The following is a 7,793-nucleotide window of genomic DNA, read 5'->3' on the forward strand; positions in this document are numbered from 1 at the left end:
ACACAGTATCCCAGTGGCCTAAGATACTGGACTCCTAAGCCATGGATTGTGAGTTCTAGTCTTTTCTGAAGTGGCTGAGAGCAGAGTGGCGCAGCGGAAGCGTGCTGGGCCCATAACCCAGAGGTCGATGGATCGAAACCATTCTCTGCTAAACAGTTCATTTTAAGTGCGAACAACATTTTAAAAAAATGTGTCGTTTCATGGGCATAATGTCTCAGTGCCATTATAATTTTTTTTTACCTCTTCCAACAGTTCGTATAGGTCATACTGTTTACACAGTATCCCAGTGGCCTAAGATACTGGACTCCTAAGCCATGGATTGTGAGTTCTAGTCTTTTCTGAAGGAGATGAGAGCAGAGTGGCGCAGCGGAAGCGTGCTGGGCCCATAACCCAGAGGTCGATGGATCGAAACCATCCTCTGCTAAACAGTTTATTTTAAGTGCGAACAACATTTTTAAAAAATGTGTCGTTTCATGGGCATAATGTCTCAGTGCCATTATATATTTTTTTTTACCTCTTCCAACAGTTCATATAGGTCATACTGTTTACACAGTATCCCAGTGGCCTAAGATACTGGACTCCTAAGCCATGGATTGTGAGTTCTAGTCTTTTCTGAAGGTGATGAGAGCAGAGTGGCGCAGCGGAAGCGTGCTGGGCCCAGAGGTCGATGGATCGAAACCATCCTCTGCTAAACAGTTTATTTTTAGTGCGAACAACATTTTTTAAAAATGTGTCGTTTCATGGGCATGTCTCAGTGCCATTATATATATATTTTTTACCTCTTCCAAAAGTTCGTATAGGTCATACTGTTTACACAGTATCCCAGTGGCCTAAGATACTGGACTCCTAAGCCAAAGATTTTGAGTTCTAGTCTTTTCTGAAGTGGCTGAGAGCAGAGTGGCGCAGCGGAAGCGTGCTGGGCCCATAACCCAGAGGTCGATGGATTGAAACCATCCTCTGCTAAACAGTTTATTTTAAGTGCGAACAACATTTTTAAAAAATGTGTTGTTTCATGGGCATAATGTCTCAGTGCCATTATATTTTTTTTTTACCTCTTCCAACAGTTCGTATAGGTCATACTGTTTACACAGTATCCCAGTGGCCTAAGATACTGGACTCCTAAGCCATGGATTGTGAGTTCTAGTCTTTTCTGAAGTGGCTGAGAGCAGAGTGGCGCAGCGGAAGCGTGCTGGGCCCATAACCCAGAGGTCGATGGATCGAAACCATTCTCTGCTAAACAGTTCATTTTAAGTGCGAACAACATTTTTTAAAAATGTGTCGTTTCATGGGCATAATGTCTCAGTGCCATTATAATTTTTTTTTACCTCTTCCAACAGTTCGTATAGGTCATACTGTTTACACAGTATCCCAGTGGCCTAAGATACTGGACTCCTAAGCCATGGATTGTGAGTTCTAGTCTTTTCTGAAGTGGCTGAGAGTAGAGTGGCGCAGCGGAAGCGTGCTGGGCCCATAACCCAGAGGTCGATGGATCGAAACCATCCTCTGCTAAACAGTTTATTTTAAGTGCGAACAACATTTTTTAAAAATGTGTCGTTTCATGGGCATGTCTCAGTGCCATTATATATATTTTTTTAACTCTTCCAACAGTTCGTATAGGTCATACTGTTTACACAGTATCCCAGTGGCCTAAGATACTGGACTCCTAAGCCATGGATTGTGAGTTCTAGTCTTTTCTGAAGTGGCTGAGAGCAGAGTGGCGCAGCGGAAGCGTGCTGGGCCCATAACCCAGAGGTCGATGGATCGAAACCATCCTCTGCTAAACAGTTTATTTTAAGTGCGAACAACATTTTTAAAAAATGTGTCGTTTCATGGGCATGTCTCAGTGCCATTATATATATTTTTTTACCTCTTCCAACAGTTCGTATAGGTCATACTGTTTACACAGTATCCCAGTGGCCTAAGATACTGGACTCCTAAGCCAAAGATTTTGAGTTCTAGTCTTTTCTGAGGTGGATGGAAGCAGAGTGGCGCAGCGGAAGCGTGCTGGGCCCATAACCCAGAGGTCGATGGATCGAAACCATCCTCTGCTAAACAGTTTATTTTAAGTGCGAACAACATTTTTAAAAAATGTGTTGTTTCATGGGCATAATGTCTCAGTGCCATTATATATTTTTTTTTACCTCTTCCAACAGTTCATATAGGTCATACTGTTTACACAGTATCCCAGTGGCCTAAGATACTGGACTCCTAAGCCATGGATTGTGAGTTCTAGTCTTTTCTGAAGGTGATGAGAGCAGAGTGGCGCAGCGGAAGCGTGCTGGGCCCAGAGGTCGATGGATCGAAACCATCCTCTGCTAAACAGTTTATTTTTAGTGCGAACAACATTTTTTAAAAATGTGTCGTTTCATGGGCATGTCTCAGTGCCATTATATATATTTTTTTACCTCTTCCAAAAGTTCGTATAGGTCATACTGTTTACACAGTATCCCAGTGGCCTAAGATACTGGACTCCTAAGCCAAAGATTTTGAGTTCTAGTCTTTTCTGAAGTGGCTGAGAGCAGAGTGGCGCAGCGGAAGCGTGCTGGGCCCATAACCCAGAGGTCGATGGATCGAAACCATCCTCTGCTAAACAGTTTATTTTAAGTGCGAACAACATTTTTAAAAAATGTGTTGTTTCATGGGCATAATGTCTCAGTGCCATTATAATTTTTTTTTACCTCTTCCAACAGTTCGTATAGGTCATACTGTTTACACAGTATCCCAGTGGCCTAAGATACTGGACTCCTAAGCCATGGATTGTGAGTTCTAGTCTTTTCTGAAGGGGATGAGAGCAGAGTGGCGCAGCGGAAGCGTGCTGGGCCCATAACCCAGAGGTCGATGGATCGAAACCATCCTCTGCTAAACAGTTTATTTTAAGTGCGAACAACATTTTTAAAAAATGTGTTGTTTCATGGGCATAATGTCTCAGTGCCATTATATATTTTTTTTTACCTCTTCCAACAGTTCATATAGGTCATACTGTTTACACAGTATCCCAGTGGCCTAAGATACTGGACTCCTAAGCCATGGATTGTGAGTTCTAGTCTTTTCTGAAGGTGATGAGAGCAGAGTGGCGCAGCGGAAGCGTGCTGGGCCCAGAGGTCGATGGATCGAAACCATCCTCTGCTAAACAGTTTATTTTTAGTGCGAACAACATTTTTTAAAAATGTGTCGTTTCATGGGCATGTCTCAGTGCCATTATATATATTTTTTTACCTCTTCCAAAAGTTCGTATAGGTCATACTGTTTACACAGTATCCCAGTGGCCTAAGATACTGGACTCCTAAGCCAAAGATTTTGAGTTCTAGTCTTTTCTGAAGTGGCTGAGAGCAGAGTGGCGCAGCGGAAGCGTGCTGGGCCCATAACCCAGAGGTCGATGGATCGAAACCATCCTCTGCTAAACAGTTTATTTTAAGTGCGAACAACATTTTTAAAAAATGTGTTGTTTCATGGGCATAATGTCTCAGTGCCATTATAATTTTTTTTTACCTCTTCCAACAGTTCGTATAGGTCATACTGTTTACACAGTATCCCAGTGGCCTAAGATACTGGACTCCTAAGCCATGGATTGTGAGTTCTAGTCTTTTCTGAAGTGGCTGAGAGCAGAGTGGCGCAGCGGAAGCGTGCTGGGCCCATAACCCAGAGGTCGATGGATCGAAACCATTCTCTGCTAAACAGTTCATTTTAAGTGCGAACAACATTTTTTAAAAATGTGTCGTTTCATGGGCATAATGTCTCAGTGCCATTATAATTTTTTTTTACCTCTTCCAACAGTTTGTATAGGTCATACTGTTTACACAGTATCCCATTGGCCTAAGATACTGGACTCCTAAGCCAAAGATTTTGAGTTCTAGTCATTTCTGAAGTGGCTGAGAGCAGAGTGGCGCAGCGGAAGCGTGCAGGTCCCATAACCCAGAGGTCGATGGATCGAAACCATCCTCTGCTAAACAGATTATTTTCAAAAATGAAACGCAAACAGAAATTAGAAAGCTATATTTCATTTGCATGTCTCAGTGCTATCCAGTACACATTGTTTTTACTGCTTGTATCAGTTTGTACTATTTGCAAAAGGTAGACAGTGCCCCAGTGGCCTAATGGATAAGGCACTGGCCTCCTAAGCCAGGGATTGTGGGTTCAAGTCCCATCTGAGGTGGATGGAAGCAGAGTGGCGCAGCGGAAGCGTGCTGGGCCCATAACCCAGAGGTCGATGGATCGAAACCATCCTCTGCTAAACAGTTTATTTTAAGTGCGAACAACATTTTAAAAAAATGTGTCGTTTCATGGGCATAATGTCTCAGTGCCATTATATTTTTTTTTTACCTCTTCCAACAGTTCGTATAGGTCATACTGTTTACACAGTATCCCAGTGGCCTAAGATACTGGACTCCTAAGCCATGGATTGTGAGTTCTAGTCTTTTCTGAAGGGGATGAGAGCAGAGTGGCGCAGTGGAAGCGTGCTGGGCCCATAACCCAGAGGTCGATGGATCGAAACCATCCTCTGCTATACAGTTTATTTTAAGTGCGAACAACATTTTTAAAAAATGTGTCGTTTCATGGGCATAATGTCTCAGTGCCATTATATATATTTTTTTACCTCTTCCAACAGTTCATATAGGTCATACTGTTTACACAGTATCCCAGTGGCCTAAGATACTGGACTCCTAAGCCATGGATTGTGAGTTCTAGTCTTTTCTGAAGGTGATGAGAGCAGAGTGGCGCAGCGGAAGCGTGCTGGGCCCAGAGGTCGATGGATCGAAACCATCCTCTGCTAAACAGTTTATTTTTAGTGCGAACAACATTTTTTAAAAATGTGTCGTTTCATGGGCATGTCTCAGTGCCATTATATATATTTTTTTACCTCTTCCAAAAGTTCGTATAGGTCATACTGTTTACACAGTATCCCAGTGGCCTAAGATACTGGACTCCTAAGCCAAAGATTTTGAGTTCTAGTCTTTTCTGAAGTGGCTGAGAGCAGAGTGGCGCAGCGGAAGCGTGCTGGGCCCATAACCCAGAGGTCGATGGATCGAAACCATCCTCTGCTAAACAGTTTATTTTAAGTGCGAACAACATTTTTAAAAAATGTGTTGTTTCATGGGCATAATGTCTCAGTGCCATTATAATTTTTTTTTACCTCTTCCAACAGTTCGTATAGGTCATACTGTTTACACAGTATCCCAGTGGCCTAAGATACTGGACTCCTAAGCCATGGATTGTGAGTTCTAGTCTTTTCTGAAGTGGCTGAGAGCAGAGTGGCGCAGCGGAAGCGTGCTGGGCCCATAACCCAGAGGTCGATGGATCGAAACCATTCTCTGCTAAACAGTTCATTTTAAGTGCGAACAACATTTTTTAAAAATGTGTCGTTTCATGGGCATAATGTCTCAGTGCCATTATAATTTTTTTTACCTCTTCCAACAGTTCGTATAGGTCATACTGTTTACACAGTATCCCAGTGGCCTAAGATACTGGACTCCTAAGCCATGGATTGTGAGTTCTAGTCTTTTCTGAAGTGGCTGAGAGTAGAGTGGCGCAGCGGAAGCGTGCTGGGCCCATAACCCAGAGGTCGATGGATCAAAACCATCCTCTGCTAAACAGTTTATTTTAAGTGCGAACAACATTTTTTAAAAATGTGTCGTTTCATGGGCATGTCTCAGTGCCATTATATATATTTTTTTAACTCTTCCAACAGTTCGTATAGGTCATACTGTTTACACAGTATCCCAGTGGCCTAAGATACTGGACTCCTAAGCCATGGATTGTGAGTTCTAGTCTTTTCTGAAGTGGCTGAGAGCAGAGTGGCGCAGCGGAAGCGTGCTGGGCCCATAACCCAGAGGTCGATGGATCGAAACCATCCTCTGCTAAACAGTTTATTTTAAGTGCGAACAACATTTTAAAAAAATGTGTCGTTTCATGGGCATGTCTCAGTGCCATTATATATATTTTTTTACCTCTTCCAACAGTTCGTATAGGTCATACTGTTTACACAGTATCCCAGTGGCCTAAGATACTGGACTCCTAAGCCAAAGATTTTGAGTTCTAGTCTTTTCTGAAGTGGCTGAGAGCAGAGTGGCACAGCGGAAGCGTGCTGGGCCCATAACACAGAGGTCGATGGATCGAAACCATCCTCTGCTAAACAGATTATTTTCAAAAATGAAACGCAAACAGAAATTAGAAAGCAAAATTTCATTTGCGTGTCTCAGTGCTATCCAGTACACATTGTTTTTACTGCTTGTATCAGTTCGTACTATTTGCAAAAGGTAGACAGTGCCCCAGTTAACTAATGGATAAGGCATTGGCCTCCTAAGCCAGGGATTGTGGGTTCAAGTCCCATCTGGGGTGGATGAAAGCAGAGTGGAGCAGCGGAAGCGTGCTGGGCCCATAACCCAGAGGTCGATGGATCGAAACCATCCTCTGCTAAACAGTTTCTTTTAAGTGCGAACAACATTTTTAAAAAATGTGTCGTTTCATGGGCATAATGTCTCAGTGCCATTATAATTTTTTTTTACCTCTTCCAACAGTTCGTATAGGTCATACTGTTTACACAGTATCCCAGTGGCCTAAGATACTGGACTCCTCAGCCAAAGATTTTGAGTTCTAGTCTTTTCTGAAGTGGCTGAGAGCAGAGTGGCGCAGCGGAAGCGTGCTGTGCCGATAACCCAGATGTCGATGAATCGAAACCATCCTCTGCTAAACAGTTTATTTTAAGTGAGAACAACATTTTTTAAAACGTGTCGTTTCATGGGCATGTCTCAGTGCCATTATATATATTTTTTTACCTCTTCCAACAGTTCGTATAGGTCATACTGTTTACACAGTATCCCAGTGGCCTAAGACACTGGACTCCTAAGCAATGGATTGTGAGTTCTAGTCTTTTCTGAAGGTGATGAGAGCAGAGTGGCGCAGCGGAAGCGTGCTGGGCCCATAACCCAGAGGTCGATGGATCAAAACCATCCTCTGCTAAACAGTTTATTTTAAGTGCGAACAACATTTTTTAAAAATGTGTCGTTTCATGTGCATGTCTCAGTGCCATTATATATATTTTTTTACCTCTTCCAACAGTTCGTATTTTTCATACTGTTTACACAGTATCCCAGTGGCCTAAGACACTAGACTCCTAAGCAATGGATTGTGAGTTCTAGTCTTTTCTGAAGGGGATGAGAGCAGAGTGGCGCAGCGGAAGCGTGCTGGGCCCATAACCCAGAGGTCGATGGATCGAAACCATCCTCTGCTAAACAGTTTATTTTAAGTGCGAACAACATTTTTTAAAAATGTGTCGTTTCATGGGCATAATGTCTCAGTGCCATTATAATTTTTTTTACCTCTTCCAACAGTTCGTATAGGTCATACTGTTTACACAGTATCCCAGTGGCCTAAGATACTGGACTCCTAAGCCATGGATTGTGAGTTGTAGTCTTTTCTGAAGTGGCTGAGAGCAGAGTGGCGCAGCGGAAGCGTGCTGGGCCCATAACCCAGAGGTCGATGGATCGAAACCATCCTCTGCTAAACAGTTTATTTTAAGTGCGAACAACATTTTTTAAAAATGTGTCTTTTCATGGGCATGTCTCAGTGCCATTATATATATTTTTTTACCTCTTCCAACAGTTCGTATAGGTCATACTGTTTACACAGTATCCCAGTGGCCTAAGACACTGGACTCCTAAGCAATGGATTGTGAGTTCTAGTCTTTTCTGAAGGGGATGAGAGCAGAGTGGCGCAGCGGAAGCGTGCTGGGCCCATAACCCAGAGGTCGATGGATCGAAACCATCCTCTGCTAAACAGTTTATTTTAAGTGCGAA

General features: G+C 42.9%; 2 non-coding genes across 2 annotated transcripts; both read left to right on the top strand.

The window, feature by feature from the left end:
- Nucleotides 1-4,080: 4,080 nt before the first annotated feature.
- Nucleotides 4,081-4,153, top strand: trnar-ccu (transfer RNA arginine (anticodon CCU)). Its single transcript has one exon. It is a non-coding gene; the product is annotated as a tRNA-Arg (tRNA).
- A 279-nt stretch (nt 4,154-4,432) lies between these two features.
- trnam-cau (transfer RNA methionine (anticodon CAU)) lies at nt 4,433-4,504 on the top strand. The gene has a single exon. It is a non-coding gene; the product is annotated as a tRNA-Met (tRNA).
- Nucleotides 4,505-7,793: the final 3,289 nt, after the last annotated feature.

The sequence above is a fragment of the Oncorhynchus clarkii genome, chromosome 7, assembly GCF_045791955.1.
Source record: "Oncorhynchus clarkii lewisi isolate Uvic-CL-2024 chromosome 7, UVic_Ocla_1.0, whole genome shotgun sequence".
In the NCBI taxonomy this organism is placed as follows: domain Eukaryota; kingdom Metazoa; phylum Chordata; class Actinopteri; order Salmoniformes; family Salmonidae; genus Oncorhynchus; species Oncorhynchus clarkii.